At 44.0% G+C, this 20215-nt stretch overlaps 1 protein-coding gene and 1 long non-coding RNA gene across 4 annotated transcripts in view; both read right to left on the bottom strand.

Moving 5' to 3' along the window:
• NAV2 (neuron navigator 2) overlaps nucleotides 1-20215 on the bottom strand; it is a 775852-nt gene that overhangs the window by 604220 nt on the left and 151417 nt on the right. The gene's annotated exons all lie outside the window — the stretch shown is intronic.
• On the bottom strand, nucleotides 4961-9515 carry LOC129525524 (uncharacterized). Its single transcript, XR_008669894.2, has 3 exons — nucleotides 8896-9515; nucleotides 6264-6357; nucleotides 4961-5122 (listed from the first exon to the last, which is right to left on the bottom strand). It is a non-coding gene; the product is annotated as an uncharacterized lncRNA (long non-coding RNA).

The raw sequence follows: 20215 nt of genomic DNA, 5'->3' as shown, positions 1-20215 counted from the left end.
TCTACCACTCCATCCATTCTACAGATGAGGAGACTGATGCTTATACAAGTTATATAATTTGCCCAAAATCACATGGCTAGTCATATTCAGAGCTGGTACCCAAACCCCAAAGGTCATGCTCTTAACTATTACTGTTTTCCTACTTTTCAAAGCCATACATTCAGCTGGGAAGGAGAACCTAGATTTCCAAACTCCCAGTCACCTTGCACCATTTTGAAACGAAGGGTGGATGAGTAGAATTAAACAGCTCAGAGGCCCCAGAAACTCCTCCACATGCCCCTGCTTCAGCCCAGAGCACAGCCTGGGCCTGCCTGGGCTGCAGCCATCTCTTCTGGTTCAACTCATGAGTCCAAAGCTTTTCCCTCTTTGAAGGAGCAGCTGCTGTGGGCAGGAGACTTCCAGAGAACATGAAGTAAATCAATGTTGGAGACTGGCCTGGCGTTGGAAGTTTCTCCCAGAGCCTGGACTGCCACCCAGAATTCTCTCCTTTGTGAGCCCCACCGAGGCAGTAAATGCATAATGGATTTAGGGACCATCCCCTAAGGTTAAATGTCAAACACACCTTCAAATAAAATGTCAGGGATAAAAACAGCTAGTGAGTTGGTCTCTCTGAGATGCGGAGAAAGTGTACTCTGGTCGTTTCCGCAGCTTCCAGGCTGTGTGGAGAATCCTGTGGCCTAAAGGGGGGAATTGGGTTGAGGAGTTGATAAATATTTTCACCTAAAATGTCGGTAAAAATAAGGTCAGAAAAACCGCAATGTTAAAGAGCTGCAGAATGTGTGTTGAGAGGATCTGGTGAGAGAATGTTACTTAAACCCTGGGTGAACAGAATTGTTGTTCTAGTACTGAGGACAACAGTCTCCCTCCAAGCTTGAAAATGAGAACATTAAGATTTTCCTGCTAGAGGCACCCTCCAAGACAAACACAATACACCCTAGAGAAGAGCTGTACAAAAGCATCATGAGGAGGCAGAATAGCCCCCAGCCTGCAGGCCTAGGTGCCAACTTTGGTGCAAATCTTAGCATTGTAAAAGAAAATATACAGATTAGGCTGAAATGGTGGGGCAGGGTAGAGACTGGCATATTAGTCTCCTGGGGCTGCCACAAACTGGGTGGCTTAAAGGAACAGACATTTATTGTCTCACATTTCTGGAGGCTAGAAGTCCAGAATCAAGGTGTGAGCAGGGCCATGCTCCCTCTGGAGCTCAAGGTAGAATTCTTCCTTGCATCTTCCTAGCTTCTGGTAGTGGCCATCAAGCCTTGGCATCCTTTGTGTACAGCTGCATCACTCCCATCTCTGCCTCTTCATTGCACAGAGTTGCCCATCCCACGCGTGTCTCTCTGCTATTCTCATACCAGTCACATTGGATTAAGGGCTCACGCCACTCCAATAACCTCATTTTAACTAATTACATCTGTGATGACTTTATTTCCAAATAAGGTCACATTCTGAGGAATTAGGGGTTAGGACTTCAACATAGCTTTTTGGAGGATCCAAGTCAACCCATAATAGTTGGCCCACAAAAGAAACGAAAATAATGGGAGCATCAAAAGAGAGAGATTTACATAGTGTGCCAAGCATCCCTGTGCTTCATGGGGACAGAGCCCATGACTGTCTACACCACTAGGTCCCCTTAGGCCACATCCTGGCCCAGGACACCACTCCGTCCCCTCCACAGAGATGCCCTGCTGCTGATGCACAATGAAAGGAGTGTGGCAGCCACACCAGGGTGCCATCACCCTGGGATCTGACTGTGTAACCAGCAGGGCTTCCCAAAGTAGCCCTACTCTACAGTTTTCCATGCAAATAACCACTGCAAAGATTGGGGTCGTTCCACATTCTACTTGCTTTTCAACACCTGTGGGTCTCAACTTTTTCTGGTTGAGAATAACACCCCTTTGAATGCAAAAACTGTGGATGACACACTGGAAGAGATAAAGAAACGTGAAACACCACCAAACAAGTCAGCAAGAATAACATCACCATTGCTGCAGCAGAAGCAAGTCTCACCCTTTCTATAAAAATGCCCGGTCATCACACTTGTCACGCATGGTCTAGAAATGCATCCGCAGAAATCACAAGGTTCTAGTCAGCCCTCCACACCGCCCCCACCCCAGCCTGGGTCTCTGTGCAGGTAGAGTTACATATCGTCCTTCTTGGGCTCCCCTACATATTTCCAAAGCAAAGTTCTCACATATCTCAAGAAAATCAAAGGGATTCCCTATTTTACTTCTTTACAGGTTGTATCCCTCTCTTTGCAGCATCATCCAAGCCAGTGTCACAGCACAGGTATTCAGTTATTGCAAAATGCAATATCGTGCTGATCTGCATAGTCTGGTGGCATGCCTGTGAAGGGCTGTGTGGCACGTCAGTATGAAAACACACTGCTGGGAAACCCTCTCCAGCACTGACAAGGAGAAGGAGACCAAGTTATTTTCAAACATTTTCTTTTCTCCTGGCAAAGGCTGAAACAGAAAAGTGGCTTCCACCTGGTCCCGAGTTATTCAGCAATTCCAATTAGTCATTTTGCCCCATTCTAGTTAATTGAGCTTTCACTCTAAGATCCTAAAATAAAATGTGAATGCAGAACAGTTACCTTGTGGTTTTAGCCTACCAGCAGGGGATGGGACCCTTTCTTTTTAATTTTTTCCCTGCCTCCCTCCCCGTCATGTAGCCTCTCTCTCTGGTTCTCCCCAGACACATGGGCCATTGTTAGTTGGCACCTCAGAGGCATTTACCATTACTGCCCACCTTGCTCAGTCTCCTCTCATGGAGGCCAGTTTTAGTCTCTGTCTCTAATTAAGCCCTAGCCTCTGTACCCAGAATCTTCCCAAGAAAGCAAACTGCCAGCTATGAGTTTCACTTTACAGCCCAGGCAAGGCTGTTTTCCCTGAAGACAAACTGCCACCCTCCCTGCAGCCCCCAGCTCTCAGAGTTGATCAGACCCTCCCCTCTTTCCACCCCTCAGAGTCCCAATAGAGCCTCCTAGGTAGAGAGCTCTCCAGGGAATGAAGTGGTTTCCTGATGGGAAGGGAAACAGAGAGTTTATCTATTTCCTTTGGAACCTGTCCATGCAAAGCAATGTCAAAGACTGGGCTGGGGTACAAAAGGCATTAGGCAGGGACCCAGAGGGCAATGTGCAGAATTCTGGCCACAGCCCCCGGAATGTGTTGTTACTGGCTATGTCCATTCTTATTTGGCAAGCAGTCTTTGGACAGGCGTTTGCTTTTCAGGCTGGGCTTGATGTGTCCTGGGTCAGGAGGGAAAGGCTGGTGGCCATGCTGGATCACAGGGCTTGAGGCTGGGGGGAGGCTGCAGAGCTTGGCAGGGTTCCAGCAGTGGTGCGGGCTGAAGGGAGTCACCACCGGGAACCCAGGCCCGGGCAACAAGAGGTTCTCTCATTCTGGCTTCTCCCTCCAGCACCACCTGCCAGGCCAGAACAGAAAGAAGGGCGACGGAGACTGGCAGAGAAACAGCAATTACTGCTCAGTGAGAAGTAAACAGCGTCTGCTTCCAGAGGCTTTACGGACCAGAAAGCCCACAGGAAATAGCTCCTGCTTCCCAGCCTGGAGGTCCTCATGCACTAGCCCTCCCTGCTACAATTTTGATGGTTTTTCGCATATTTACAGAATTGTGCAACCATCACCATGATCAGTCTTAGAAGAGTTAATCACCCCTGACCCCAGAAAACTCTGTATTCATTAGCAGTCACTCCCTTTCCCCTTCCCACCACTCTCCAACATTAGGCAACCACTAATCTACCCTCTGTCTCCATAAACTGGTCTATTTTGGACATTTCACATAAGCCTCCCTGGATCCCAGTTTAAGCATCCTGGGGTTTGTCTGCCTGCCAGAGCCATGGTGCCACTGGGACTACCTGTCCTGTGGGATGACAAGGCAGGTCCAAACCTTTGCCTGCTCTCCCATCCATTCCTTTTGTGTTAGTCCATGAGTCTCCTGACTGTTCTCTCCAACAACAACACAGACTGACAAAACCTACTGACTTGGAGTTAGGAACAGACTTTGCTATTTTCTGGCTGTGTGATCCTGATGAGTCACTTGAACCTCCTGGACTTGTTCCTCAGCCTAAAACCAAGACTAATAAATCAAGTCTATCTCACAGCCTTACGTGGGGATCAAAAAAGATGGAGCATGTGAACACACATTGTGCAGCACGAAGCTGCATGCAAATAAATATCGTGTAATTCCAGCCCTTTTTGAGTTTATAAATAAAAGTGAAAATCTCGTAACTCTAAGTCCTCCCCTTCCTTGCCTCTATTCCTCTGTGCTCGTTGGTCTGTGTGCCTACTACACAGCTGCCAAGGATAACTCAAGAGACCCAGCCATGAGAAGCAAGAAGAGAAGAGCTGACTACTTTCCAGTGTCCCTAGATGAAAAAAACAAAACGATCAGCCCTGGGCTGGGTAACCTGTTGCCCGAAAAGTGCTGGCCCTGCCACAATACACAGGGCACCATGCAATGACCAATGGACTTCGGGCTGGGGCAGTCCTGGGTTAAGCGCTGGCTCTGTTGTGCCATCTCTGCCAACGTAATTAACTTCCTCTCACCTGTTTCCTCACCTGTACAATTTGGAATAAAAATATTTACACCCTTGTGAGGCATCTGCTAGGATTGCCCGACATAAGGGCTCAGCACAGAGCCTGGCTAATGATAAACAATGAATTACAGCCACTGTGATTAATGCTGTCATGGTTGTAATGATTACTGCTGTTATCAAAGAAGGAGACAACAAATCAGTATGGAGAACTGGCTGTCATGTAGGTTTCAGGACAGCATCCACAACCTCTCTGGACCCCAGTTTCCTCATGTTTAAAATAGACATAAAAATAGTAGCAAACTCATAGTGTAACTGTGAGGGTTAATGACTTCACACACTTAATGTGCTTAGAACAGAGAGCTATGGATTTATCACTGGATCTCCTAAGACAGTTTCCCTCATCCCCTCACAGATCCACAGCCACTCCTGTGTTTCTTCCTCTCACGTTCTCCTCTATACAATCTCTCTTGGTCCCTGTTTTCCATTTAAAAGGTTCTTCTGGTATTTCTCCAACTTGCATAATAGCTTCTAGTTTTCCAATCTCATCTAACAGTCTGTTTGCACCTGCAAAAGTCAAAGAACTGAAACATTTGATAGATCCTCCTGGAAAAATGCTAATGCCCAGTAAAAGAATGACCCCAGGAATGAGAAAAGACCTCAGACCCATTCTTGAAGGTGGGTCCCTGCCTGCTAAACCCAGCTCATAACATTTTTTTTTTTCCTATTTCTTTCCAGTTGGATGTTTTGGGCGAGATTAAAGCAATTCTAGCAAATGTCAGGGGCTCAACTGCCCAGTGCATTAGAATAAAATTTCATTTTCTCCTTAGAGTTTTAGGGGCAGTGATTCTAAGGCTTTAGGGGGGAAACATTGATGAAATCTAAAGAACCAGCAAAGAGAAGGTGGGGCAAACAATTATCTTCTCATCTTGCCTGCTGCTGCTGATTGTATTATCATTTATCGCAGTGCCTGCTCTCACCTAGGAAAAGCATCTTGCAATATCGGGTTGAATAAATATCCCAACCATCGGTGCGGGAATACAAGCCCAAATCAGCCAAATCTTAAGTGCATTTGCATCTAATCCCTTTATAATCCTTTCTATGGAATAGAGTAAAAGCTGAGCAAGACATTCCAGCCTTCCCGGGGTGCACAGGACACACACACCGTTGCTCAAACTCCATAATGTAATTATCCAAGGTGCCTCCTTTGAGGGTTTGAGGCCCCAGCAGTCACGCTAATGACGTAGTTCCTGTCCAAGATGATTTTGTGCACTTGCATGCACATGCACACACAGACACACACCCCCCCACACACAAACACACTAATAAACAATAGGGGACGAAACCTCCAAAGGAAAGTGAATGAGTTGGCACAGACCTTAAGGGTTGCCTCGCTCACTCATCCCCAACCCCATTTTACAGAAGAGGATACTGAAGTCCAGAGTAAGGGACTGACATGTCCTAATGCTCTGTACTTTTTCTGTTTCCTCATTTGTCACATGCAAATAATTTCTTCTATATTGCAGGGTATTTGAGGATACAATGAGAAACACAAGCCCTGAAATGCAGTAGATGCTTAATAATTTTACTTTCTGCTCTTTCTTCTCAAACTACCCAGTTATGTAATAATTTTGTTTTGTTTGCTTTCTCCTGAACACTTAGTAGGACCACAATATTAAGGAAGCTAGGAAAGTTATGAAGGGCTCACCTTGCAAAGCATAAGCTTTTCCCCCAGGGCAGATGTTGAGATTTCGGAGGTTTAACTTGCTAGTTCATTTATTTAACAAATTCAGAGTCAGCCACTGTTACAGGCATTTGGGGATTCAATAGTGAATAAAACATTTATTGAGAGAGATAAATCTTAAATCATTATACTTATAATCATTTAATTAAAATTCTGATTAAGTGATACAAAAGGCAGACAGGTGGCTGTAGGAGTACATGACAGGGAACTTAGAGACTGGAGTGGAGGATAATCAGGGAAGGCTTCCCTGAAGAGGTAACATTTACATGCAGATATGAAAGGTGATTAGGAACTGCCCAACAGTAAATGGGACTGAGAATGAGAACTGCGAAGAGAAGCCCAAGAGGAAGGAGTAGAAACATATGCAAAGGCCCTGAGGAGAGAAGGTACCTGCCACACTTAAATAACCAAATAGGATTAGCAGGAAGTCCAAGGGGCTGGTTTTGTGCTTGTATGCTTATTTGTTTTTCTTTAGTTTGGAAGAGGACAAAGGTCAGCATCCACAGAGCCCTGGGGAGGAAGGGCCATTAGAGTGGATAGTCAATGAGTCAGCCTTGACTCATCCTGACCCTGATTCTGACCCATGGATCAGGTCAGGGTAGGAGTTGCTGCAACTCCAGAGGAATCAGTAGGACAGCCTCAGGAAGAGGCGGCTGAACCCCTGAGACAGAGCAAGGCTGGTCCACAGAGCAGCCCCCATCAGCATGTGCTTATTAAAACAATCTCCCTCCTTCATCCCACCCCACCACTGCCCTTGCTATAAAAGGAAACATACTTTCCATTTCATCAAGGACCAATCTTTCAGAGCCAACTGAAATCCAGAAATGCATGTCTCTTAGGCTTCGCGTATTTATTAATCCTCATCCCAGGGGCACTGTGTATAAGGGTTAAAAGCCTGGGCTCTGGAGTTAGACTGCCTGAATTTGAATCCTGACATTGTCATTTACTAGCTGTGTGACCTCAGGCAAATCTCTGAACCTCCGTGTCCTGATCTATAACTTGAGGATAACAGTGGACTCACTGATAGGGTTGTTATAAAGATTAAATGAGATAATGTACACAACATAGGGACATATAGGTGGAAGCCTTCAATAAATGGAAGCTTTATGATGATTATAATGATGATGATTTCATTAATATCATCAGCATCATAGAAACCATGTAGTATCCGTCTATAATGCTCCAGAAACTGAGCTAAGCAATTTCACATCCTTTATTTTCAATGTTCCTCCAACTTTGGTTTAATGATCCCCATTTTCTAAATAAGGAGACAGGCTCAGAGAAATTAAGTGATGCAGCTATTTAGTGACACAGTGCAGATTCAAACCCAGGCTCCAAAAGTAGTCCACCCTCCACATTTCTATACCAAATTAGCCACTTCTCATCAAAATCCTGTAAAATCCTGTTAATTATGACAAATGAGGATGAAGTCAGTTTATACTACCTGTTCATTAATTGGCAGATTTTTAACATCATTCCTTGTCCCAGGAGGACTCTCCAGGGGTCTATTATTACCATACAATTCTTTGGGGGAAATGAAACAACAGCTGGCCCTGCCAGTCACCATGGCAACACTCCTGTAACTACTAGAACCATGTCAACAGCAACTTTATACGTACATACAGATTCCAAATTTGCACTTAACTGCTATATTATGTATGTACTTGTTCATGACACCACTTGGAATTCAGGTAGAGGTATTTTCAATCAGCTCCAACATCCCTTTCCTTCCTTGGATGTTTCCAAGACCCCATCAAGCCAGGCACATTTAGGGAGAGAGGTTGCTGGGGAGAATAGAACATTGCCAAGCTCTGGCGCCAAATACTGCACTCTGGCAACGTGTAAGTGTAAGGCAGGCATTGTGGGTGTGTGACCTCTGCAATCACACAGGGCCTCATGCTCAGGAGGGCCCTGTGCTTGATTCAATACTCTGCTGGCCCCATCTTGAAATTCTTAATGATTTTTGAACATGGGGCTCCACATGTCCATTTATCAGTGAGCCCCTCAAATTATATAGCCAGTTTTGTGTGAGGACAAAGCAATGGACAGATACTGTGAAGCTCCTTTCTGGGTGGCATTTTCTCTTTCTTTTCTCCTTCCTTTCAGAGCTACCAAGTCACCCCACACTCTAGCTGAAGAGCTCTACCTGACCAAAACTCAATGGCCTTTCCTCAGGAAATCCAGCTATGCTAATGGCACCAGAACTGAGTCAGAACTCCTAACTCTACAAATATGGCTCCTCTGTATTGAGTGCCTGCTAGGTGCCAGGCACAACACTCAACTGGGACCGATATTATTTCTGATCTGGGAGATAGATAGGTATGATCAGCCCCATTTCACAGTTGAGGACATTGAGGCTCAGAGAGATTCAGTGACTTGTCCAAGGTCACACAGTGCATCAAACACAAATCTGATGAGCCTTCTCAAAGGCTCTTGATGCCACCTGCTTCCAGAACATTCTGCCACTCACTCTGCCTAGGCTGCTGCCCTGCCTGACTTGAGCTCAGGCAGTTCTGCCACTTGGGGCAGATCGGCTACAAGTCCTGGAGTATGGGCCCTTCCTAGCCCCATGCGTATAGTTTCTGGCTCCTCTTACCTCTTCCAGATTTGGATGAAAACACTCTCCAGCATGGGGTGGGAACTGGTCTCCTGAGAGGCTGCCATCAGGACTGGGTGATACAATCCTGAAGTGCAGAAGAGTTAACTCCCACTAGGAAAACTTCGACCAGTGGAAAATAGGAGTTGAGAGGGAGCAGGACACGTACATTCCTTCTTCCTGTCTCCATGGACTGCTTCATGATAGTCTGCCTTGCAGCTCATCCAGCTGAGTCCCACGTGTCATGCTGAAAGGTCCTGTGCAGTGACCTTCTGGGTGTCTCCAGGGCTGTTTGTGACATAATAGCCATCAAGGAAACACACCACTTAGTGTGGCTTTGCATCCTTCTTTGCCTCGCTTCCTTGTGTCTCACCTTTGCTGCCATGGATTTGCATCTTCCAAATGAAACATCTCATTTTCAATTTTTGTCCCAGGCTCTATCTTCTAGAGAAGCTAGCCTAACATACATATAGGAAGGGCAGCCTTCCCACTCAGCCCAGGGTGTGGTGGAACTTCATTTAGGCTACATGTGAAAATTGGCCACCTGCTTTGCTGTAAATGTGATTTGTGGTTCTCTGCTGTCCAACTGCTGTAGGAATGGCCCCCACCTGAGAGATGCAGTGGCCATTCCAGCTTGCTGGCCAGTACAGGCCTTCCTTCTTCTCTCTCTCTCCACTCCATCTGCGTGACCCGACCCGCCCCACTTCAAGGCATGGTTAATTGTTCATTAGTGACACCTGGCCCAAGTTGACCCAATGAATCTCTCCCTCTCTTGGGATTTTTAAACTCAGGACTAAGTGATTCCATCTCCGCTTCTTTCTACATACTCTCTCCAAAACCACATACCCAGTGTCTACAGCTCTAAGTAAGAAATCCTGGGAGTGGTCAGTGGACACCCTTTCTGTTATGTAGGTAATGTCAATCTGCAGCATGAGAGAAGAATTCCACCAATATGCAGAGAGAAACAGAGGCAGGAGCTACAGAGAATGTCCTAATGGCAGTCTCAGGTATGTGGCTTTCTGCATTCCAAAGCTCAACTGCTCTTCCACCCTCCCCAAGGTTCAGTTGCTCTGTGTGCTCACACAGTAACCTCCATTAAATGTCCCTTGTGGCCTAATCCTATTCTAATTATGCTTTTGCCATTTGTGACAGACAGAAGTGCAGCTAGCACAGTGTATTCCCCCAAGGGGTGAGAGAATGGGAAGATGGGAAGAGGCTAAGTTTTGGACTCCAACAGGCCTGGGTTTCAATCTCGAACTCCATCACTTTTATCTGTGGACCATGGACAAGTCATTTAACCTCTCTGTGCCTGAGGTTCCTCATCTGAAAATTAGAGGAATAACACTATGTTTCAAGGCAGATGTGTGGATCGAATTGGGACCAGGTTTACAAATAACATTCTTAGCACAGGGCCCCCACACAGAAACTGCTCAAAAATGTGAATTACTTTTTCCTGCATTACATGCCAGGGGGAGGGGCTATCTCTAAAGGCAGGCTTTGCTTCAGCCCCAGACCCCATTTTGTTGGGTCAGAAAGCACTGTTGGTTACTATAAACTGTCCTCATTCCCAGCACTTTGGAAGGGGAAAACAAGACCTAGAGGCCTTCCCCAGAAATCAGAGATTCATAAACTTTCAACCCTGAAGCATATCTCTCAGATAGGATAGCTCCACCTTTCACACTGGGCTGCTCTGAAAATCCTAAAGAGTGGTCACTCAGCTTGGACTTGAATATGTCTCCTGACAGGAACCTCCCTCCCTCCCCAAAGCAGCGCATTCCATTTTTACATAACTCTGACATGAATAAAGGTTTAAGTTTCCCTCCTCCATCAGGCTTGGAGTCCTTGACAGATTGGAACCTCCAGATTTCTACGACAGTAGGACTGAAGCCTTGAAAGATCTTAATGTGACCATCATGAGCCTAAAAGAGATCTTTGAAAAAGATACTACATGGATCATATGGTAGGAATATGTTTAGTTTTGTACCAAACTGCCAAACTGTCTTCCCAAGTGGATATTTCATTTTGCATTTCCACCAGCAATGAATGAGAGTTCCTGTTTCTCCACATCCTCACCAGCATTTCGTGTTCTCAGCGTTCTGGATTTTGGCCATTATAATAGATGTATAGTGCTGTCCCATTGTCATTTTAATTTGCATTTGCCTGATGACATATGATGTGGAACATCTTTTTATATGTGTTTTTGCCATCCGTATATCTTGGTGAGGTGTCTGTTAAGGTCTTTGGCCCACTTTTAATCAGGTTGTTTGTTTCCTTATTGCTGAGTTTTAAGAGTTATTTGTATACTTTGGATAACAGTCCTCGATCAGATTGTCTTTTGCAATTTTTTCCCCACTTCTGTAGCTTGTCTTTTCATTCTCTTGACAGTGTCTTTCACAGAGCAGAAATTTTTAATTTCCAGCCATTATATTCCTTGACATTCACCTCAAAGACTTGAAAATTATGTCCATACAAAAACCTGTACATGGATATTTATTGCAGCTTTATCCACAATTGCCAGAACTTGTAAGCAACCAAGACATCCTTCAGTAGGTGACTGTATCCATTGTGGTACGTTCAGGCTATGGAATATTGTTCAGCACTAAAAGGAAATGAGCTATCAAGCCATGAAAAACATGGAGGAAACTCAACACATATTACTAAGTGAAGGAAGCCAATCTGAAAAAGCTACAAATTGTATGATTCCAGCCACATGACGCTCTGGAGAAGGCCAAACTATGGAGACCATAAAAAGATCAGTGTTTCCTGGGAGTAGGAAGGAGGGAGAGATGAATAAGCAGAGCACAGAGGACTTTTAGGGCAGTGAAACTACTGTGTATGATACCATAATGGTGGATACTTATCATTACACATTTGCCCAAACCCATACAAGGAACAACAGCAAGAGTGAGCCTAATGTAAACTATGGACTTTGAGTGATTATGATGTGCCAGTGTTAGGTTAATCAATTATAACAAATGTGCTACTTTGGTGACAGATATCGATAATGGAGGAGGCTGTGTATGTGTGGGGGGCAAGGGGTATGTAGGAAATCTCTGTTAACTTCTGCTCCATTTTACTGTAAACCCAAAATTGCTCTAAAAAGAGGTCTATTCAAAAAGGCATTATATAACTCAATTTAATCAATTTAATCAAGACCATATTTACACAGTACTTTGTGTCCACACATCATAATCATAAGATCAAAATCATGTTGGAAACTGAAGAAAGAAAATTACTTGACAGTCTTCCAATCCAGAGGCGAAGTCCAGGTCCCATCTCCTGGAATTCTGATAGGTTCCATGCCTACTTCAACTAACACAATATGGACACTGCCAGTTTCCAGAGCCAGGACTTACGAAGCTGGCAGTTTGTATTCTCCGCTATTTGAAATACTGTCTCTGGGAGCAATGGACTTCAAACCCTGAAGCCACCATGCTAATGTGGCCGCATGTAGGTGTTCCAGCCAATAGTTCCAACTCATATGTAAGTTGCTTTGCTGGAGGGATGGCTTGAAAGCCTGCCTGAATTTCTGACCCACAAGGTTATATCATAATAAAATGATGTTATCTTAAACCACTAAATTTTGGGGTGATTTGTTATGCAGTAAGAGATAACTGAAACAACCTTTGCCCCATCCAACAAATGGGAAAACAGAGGTATAACGAGGTAAATGACTTGCCTAGATAGCTGGGCAACAAGTGAGGCTGGACTCCAAGACTTCTTATTCTTAGCCCCATTTTTCTACTTCATCTTAATTGCACTATGAAAACCTATAGCCGTCATCAGCAAAGCGTACCTGCCGTTAATTTTAGCTAAGGTAACATTATCTGGCACTTCTGTAGCCTGGTGTCAGTAGAGTTCTTTGGCTCTGTTCTAAGTGCTTTATGCCGATTTACTTATTTAATCCTCAGAACAACCCTATGAGGTAAATGCAATTATAATCTCTAAATTATAAATAGGGAAACTGAGGCACAGAATGATTAAGTAATTTGCCAAAGGTCATATAGTTGGAGGGGAGCAGAGCAGGGATTTGAACCCAGATATTTTTGTTCCTGAGACCATGTGCTTAACTACTGAGGCATATTGTCAATAAAAAAACCTAGAGTATCTTAGATCTCTTCCATTTATTAGATAGATCTCTTCTAATAGAGATGATCTGAATTCATGGCCACTATGTGTGGCTCACTGCCTCGTATGGCTTCCACCATGAGTAATTTCTAAAAGGTCTCAAGAAGCTTTTAGGAGACTTGAGACCCATCGACTGTTCACTTACAATGCAGAGCAAAACTAAAAAGGATATAACTGCTTTATATCCAGTTGGGTGCAGCATCTTTTTGTCTGCCTGAAACCCCAACAGAGAAGCCAGGGCCACCCAAAGAATGCCACAATTAATTTCCCAGAGCGCAATATTGCCTGTGGGAAGAAGAGACGCCGGCTCATTTCTTATTCATGAAGTCACACTGCCAAGCTTCATTTGCATGAAGTAATTTCTGCTGCTGCTACCCTACCATAAAATAAATCCATTTCTCCTACAGTATCTAGTATCTTTACACTAAGAGAAATGAGTAAGCAATATGTGCTATAAGAACACACCCTTTGGACCATTTTAATCAGAAACATGTCTGTAGCTAGCAATAAGTGATTTTATAGGAATATAAAATGTTTTGGGCTCAACATACTCAAGGGCGACTCTGCCTCAAGATCTGTTTTTGGGAATGTGTTTAGCATTTCTTCCTGCTTGGCCAAACACTGAGGTTTTACAACCAGTGGAGTTGTGGAATTATAGCTACTGTACCATCATCCAGAAAGAAAAAGAAGAAGAAAGGGAGGCAGGTCAGTAGCCAACAGAATCCTAATTAGATGAGTTACTGGAAATGTAGATGACTCCATGTATATAGAGAGAATAGTGGTCCTGCAAAGATATCCATACCCTAGTTGCTGGAACCTGTGAATATATTACACGCAAAAGGGACTGTGCAAATGTAATTAAGATTAAGGACCTTGAGATGGGGGAGAATATTGTGTATTATCCAGGTGAGCATAATCTAATCATGTGAATCCATAAAAGTGGAGAAACTTTCCCCACTGTAGACAGTCAGAGAGAGATGTGATTACAGATGAATGTTCAGAGAGAGGCAAGCTTGCTGGCTTTGAAGATGGAAGAAGGAGCCATGAACAAAGGAATGTGGGCACCCCCTAGGAGTTGGAAATGTCAAGGAAACAGATTTTGCCCCCAGAGCACCCAGAAAGAAACACAGCCCTTCCGATGCCTTGATTTTAGCCCAGTGAGACCCTGTCAGACTTCTAACCTATGAAAGTGTAAAATAACAAGTTTGTGTTGATTTAAGCCACTATGTTTGTAGTAATTTATTACAGCAGCCATTGAAAATTAGTATACTTTGTATCAAAAGATCTTTGCCACTCACTAGCTGTGTGACCCAGCCTGAGCAACCCTACCCATCAGAACTAGCATTCCTCAGGGAATCAGAGCAAATTAGATAAAGCATCTGAAAGTTTTATAAGTCTTAAAGTGCATTGCAGAGATAAGATTTTAATATCATTAGTATTGTTATTCCAGTCAATTATACTCTGTGCAAGGGATAGCCCACGAGGGATGGCTGGAATTTTCTAGTTCATAACGCTTAAAAGTAATTTAAGCAACTAATACTATCTTCCTCCTGACCAAATATTTTTCAGAGGTGATAAAAGTAAATTTAAAAAAAGACAAGAGGTGCTTAATCATTTCTTCAGGACACTTTCCAAGCTCTATCCTGCATAGTAATTGGGGATGGGAATGGGTGTATCAGCTTTTTATTGCCACACTAACAGTATGTAACAAACTACCCTAAAAGTCTGTATCTAAAAACAAGAAGTATTTATTTCACTTATGAGTCTGTAGCTCTGTGATCTTGGGTGGGTGTGGCTGGACACTGCTGGCTGTGGCTCAGCTCACTCTCATGACATGGTCAAATGGCTGTTGGGTGACTGGTCCCTTCTCCACATGCCTCTCACCCTCCATCAGACCAGCCTGAGGAGCTTCTCATGGCCACGGAATAGGAGCAACAGTGGAAATGTGCCAAGGTCTTTGTAAGCCTCTGCATATGACATATCTCCGAAAATACCATTGGCTAAGACACGTCACTTGGCCAGACTCAGAACCAAGTGGTTCTTTAGTGAAAGAAAATGCAAAGTGATGTGGCAAAAGGGCATGGAGAGGATGTGTGTGTGTGTGTGTGTGTGTGTGGATGTGTGTGTGTGTGTGGTTGTGTGTGTGTGTGTGTATATATAGAATCAGGGCCACTGATAGAGTCAATTTACTACAGAGAAAAGCAAAGGAAATTTGATTTATTTAAAATTTATTAAGGGCCTACTGTACGCTAGAACTCATCTAAGGGATAGGAGATAAACATAATCTACCCTATGCAGGGAATTTATATTCTAATAGTGTCTGAGATGAGTGCCTAAGGGGCAAAAGAGCAACATTTGATGTGCTCCTATAACCTGCCAGGCCTGGGCCAGGCACTGAGGATATACCTGTGAACCTTATACTATCACATTTACTCTACACAATAACCCTGAAAGGTGGGTGTTATGCTTATCCCTATTTAATAGACAGGGAAACCAAGGCTGAGCAAGGTTAAGCTGTCTACATGCCCAAGTTCAAGATACAGAGATACATCTATCTCATTTCAAACCCCAGATTCATTCCGCTACACTCTGGAAGGCATTCCTTCACTGACTCAACACATATTTAAGTGCCTGTGCCAGGCACTGCTCACCTCTCCTTAGAAACAACTCACAGCATTTCTCCCTTTGACTATCTGTCAGATTTCACCAACTGCAAACAGAATACCTGCCCTTTCCCACCTTGACCCCTGTGTGGGGTCAGCATGGTTAAGAGATGCTAAGTAAACAACAACAACCCTCTAGCAGGAACAATTTCTCATCATTACTGTAACCCCTGGTCACTTCAATCTTAGGTTCCTGGCCTTTTATTTATAGTACCTTCAAAGAGGTTCCAAGTCATTAATTGCTCACCATTTAGGCCAATTAGATGAGGTTAGAATTTCAGGGTAAATCAGCCCACACAGGTGGCAAAGGCAGCTGTGCCTGCCTGGTGTACTGGCTCTGCCTTTTAAGAAATATAACAGCCCAGAGGACATATGAACAGGTTGGCTAGGCTGTATGGCTTGCATAAAATGAATGAGCTGTAGACAGATGTTGACCGTGGACTTAATTTCAACAACACACACTTGGACATGGTGAGAAGTTTAAACTAACGATTTAACCATAGTACTTTGCTACTCAGTGAGGAAAAACCTTGGGAGAAAAGCTTATAACAGAGCTGTCAACCTAGTGAATTAAACCTGGCTGAACAAAGCTTTGTACATCTGATTATGATGTGACATCCAACAGCACATGCGGAACCCAGATTCTTGAGAAGAATCTACTTCAGAGCAAGGACCTAAGCTTTCCATCTTTGGAACACAGGAGACAATAGCAGCTCAATAAATATTTGAGTAAGTAAATATGTGGATGAGTGAACAGATGGATAGATGGGCAGGCAGATGGATAGATGAAAGAATGTAACAGAATAAAATATGGGAATGAACAGGTAGGAATAAATGTTTGTTCAATAAACAAATGGATTTGTGAGTTTTAAAAAGTGAAGTTACAAGATAGTTATGGGGTTGGATGGGAAAAGGAAGAAAACATTTATTGAATACCTTCTGTATGTCAACACTTAATTTATATATTTTCTCACTGAGTTCTAACTGCACCTTTCCAGAGATGCCTTAATCATCTTCTGTTCAAGAAAAGCATACTGAGGCTCAGAGAGATTCCTCAGGGGACCTGGCCAAAAAAGCCACAGTTCAAACCTAAGTCTGCCAATTTTCTAAAGACGGTGCCCTCCCCCTTTTTGGGGACCAACCTCCTGGTGTGGTAGATGAGGAAACCAAGGCAGGGAGAAATAGAATGATTTGACCACATCAGTGGCCCGTGTGTAATAAGATCAGGGGTTGCTGCCTAGATCAGTTGTCCTCTTCCCTGGAGGAGCCACATGGTGAATAGGGATAGCCCAGAGAGACTGGAGCCATCAGGGCAGCACGCAGAGTGCTCGGAGCCTGGAGTCTGGAGCCAGGCTGCTGTGTCTGAATCCTGACTCTATCACTTCCTAAGTGCATGTCCTCGTGCAAGTCACTTAACTTCTCAGTGCATCAGTTTCCTTATGTGTGAAATTAGGATGATGACAAAACGACCTCAGAATTACTGTGAGCACAAAATGAGCTCTGATAGTGTCTGGCTCAGAATCTGCAAGTAATAAGCATTAGCCCCTTCTTCCTAGAGTCTGCTGTTCCAAGCCACTTTTAATATTTTGCATTCCCAAACCTGGCAATCCCTGACTTAACACAGTGATGGAGCAGAGGACTTTCTGCTGGTTGTTGTGTGCTTGGAAGCACAGAGCTGGGCTAACCGAGACACTCCAAAAGGGAATTCCATTTTCTGTCTGTAGCTTTAGGGTCACAAATTCAGGTGGCGGGCTCACCTGTAGGTTAGCAAAATTTATTCACTCCCACCTCATGATTAATGATTCCTGAAAGCTCAGAACCATGTGGACCCTGAGGCCAAGGCCTGCAGCTGTTTGTCTAACCATGGATGAGTAGGGACAATATACTGAAAATAGGAAGAGAGCCTGGGTAATGCGAGGCCATGAAAAGCCAAGGAATAGCAAACACACTAGACCACTCTAAGGAGGCTCCCACACTCACATTCTAAAGACTCCCACTCACCAGGGGAATTAACCATTTCTTCCATCATGTTCTGGCATCTTCTATCTCTGTCAAGGGGCCAAATCCCAGATGAAGGGGAGAGAGAGCTACCCGTTACTGAGCACCTACTATACACCAGACTATGTTTTACTTCACAAATTCTTATACGGCACTTACAATGTTCTGGGCACAGTCTAAGCACTTTCCAAACATTAACTCATTCAATCCTCATAACAACCTGTGAGGCAGAGACTGTCATTATTGCCATTTTACAGAAGTAGAAAGAGATGCACAGAGAGGTGAAGAAACTTGCTCAAAGTAAAACAGCCAATATGTGATAACACCAGGATTTAACCCCTTAAGTTCTGCACTTTGGAATGGGTACCTGCTGGGATGGGTACTATCTTTAATTCTAAGAGCAAATGCAATGGCGGCTATTATACTCTCCACTTGACAGATGAGGGATCCAAGGCATAGAAGGATTAGGTAACGTATCCACACACAAACGGTAAAAGTCCAGGGTAACCCCAGGTCTCGATGAACTCAATGCCATTCCCTTGTCATTGGGAGCCAAGCTGGCCTTAAGCAAAAATAGTCAAGAAAACTGTTTTTGTTTGTTTTGTTTTGTTTCTGTTTTTGTTTTTGTTTTTTGTTTTTTAGTGATCACATTGTAAACTTTTTGGAATAATGCTAATTTCATGTCATTTTAAAATAGCTTGTTCATTCGATAGCATTATGGCAGCCAGCCTCTAAGACAGTCCTCAATGATCCTTGCCACCTAACATTCAGGCCCTTGTGTAGCACTGTTCACCCTGAACAGGACTAACCTGTGTAACAAACAGGATGCTGCTGACCTGATGTGTAGTGTGACTTTGGAGGCTAGATCATAAAATACACTGGGGCATCTGCCTTGTTCTTTCTTGAAGCACATGCTTTGGAGGAAGTCAGCTACCATGTTGTTAGCACACTCAAGCAGCCCTGACAAGGAACTGAGGCCTTCTCTTGCAATCAGCACTAACTTGCCAGGCATGTGGGTAAATCATCTCAGAAACAGGTCCTCCAGCCCCAGTCAAGCCTCCAGATGAATGCAGCCCCAGCGAACATCTTGACTGCAACCTCATGAGAGACCTTGAGCTGGAACCATGCAGCTAAGCTGCTCCTGGATTCCTGACCCAAAGAAATGGTGAGATAATAAATGTTTATTGTTTTAAGCCATGAAGTTTTGAGGGTAATTTATTACAAAGCAACATATAACAAATCATTACATATAAATTTTTCAATCTTTGGGGAGGCTTTTTTAATCAGAGAAAAATATCTTGAGAAAAATAGTCACTTTGTGACTCTGAATCTCACCCAATGCTAGAGCCCCCATTTTCACTCTCTTTGCTCCTAGTTTATAGAGAGATGCCTACTTTTCTGCTTCTTCCTTTCTGGAAGCCTCCTGCACTCTTTGGGCCTCAGCTGTATCCACTGTGTCAGAAGGGAGGTGGGATGATGTGATCCCAAATCCAACATTAGCCTCCCTTAGACCTGCTCCCGCATCCTCTGTCCTTTTTCCCCATCTCCTCTCCCGCTCTCACTGACCCCCACACCTGTTTATACATCACCTTATCAGAGGACAGCAACATCTGCCACTTGTTCTCCCTTAGCAATCTGTTCTTCTCTGATTTATTTTTTCTATAAGTTTTATTACTATATATAATATATAAAATTACACATAAAACATGTATATTTACATGCAATATAAAGTTAGATATACATAATTTTTTTGTTTATATTCCCTCTCTCATCCATGCATTTAGGCTTTATGAGAGCAGATATACCTGTGCCTAGAATAAATCCTGGAACACAGGAGATGCTCTATAAATGCTTGTTGAATGAATGGATGGATAACAGAATAAATGAATGACAGCTCATTTCTAAGTATTTTCTGTAAGTTCTGCAACCTAGAGGTGTTAGGCAATATATTAAGTAAGGCTGGTATGTCACCAGCCAGTGTCACCACCTCTGGGCAGCTTTCCCTTTACCAGGCTTAACTGAGGGCTCTCTCTGCTCACAGCCAGGTTTGCTTCCCTCTCTTATTGCAGGAAACACACCACACTACAGTGGTCTGTTTATAGCCTGTCACTCCCATTAGAGTCTGTGCATCTGGATAGCAGGGGCAGGGACTACTTCATTTCTGGATGTCCCATTCCTAATGGAGAGCCTGGTGCTTACTTGCTGAATTGAATGAAGGAAACCGCCAACGTGAGATAAGGAAAGAACAAATACATAAATGAAAAGAGCTTTTCCAAGGGAACTCAGCTGTCACAGGCTGAGCTGACAGCTGAGTTCATGCCGTGACCTAAGGGGCTGATAAGTGTCCCCTGCAAACTGTCCAGTCCACAAGTTATCCATGGGTCCTCTGGAGACCCAGGCCTTAAGGCCTGTCTGCTTCAAGCAGCAATGAGTTTTCCTGTCAGGGGGTTCCTGACCTGTGCCCATCAGGATTCTCCTCTGAGGACAGAGGTCAGTCCCACCGGGGGCAGAGAAAAGAATGAGTTGCCCTA

The sequence above is a fragment of the Gorilla gorilla genome, chromosome 9, assembly GCF_029281585.2.
Source record: "Gorilla gorilla gorilla isolate KB3781 chromosome 9, NHGRI_mGorGor1-v2.1_pri, whole genome shotgun sequence".
NCBI lineage: Eukaryota > Metazoa > Chordata > Mammalia > Primates > Hominidae > Gorilla > Gorilla gorilla.
The sequence above is the reverse complement of the archived record's forward strand: the minus strand, read 5'-3'. Positions and strand labels throughout refer to the sequence as shown.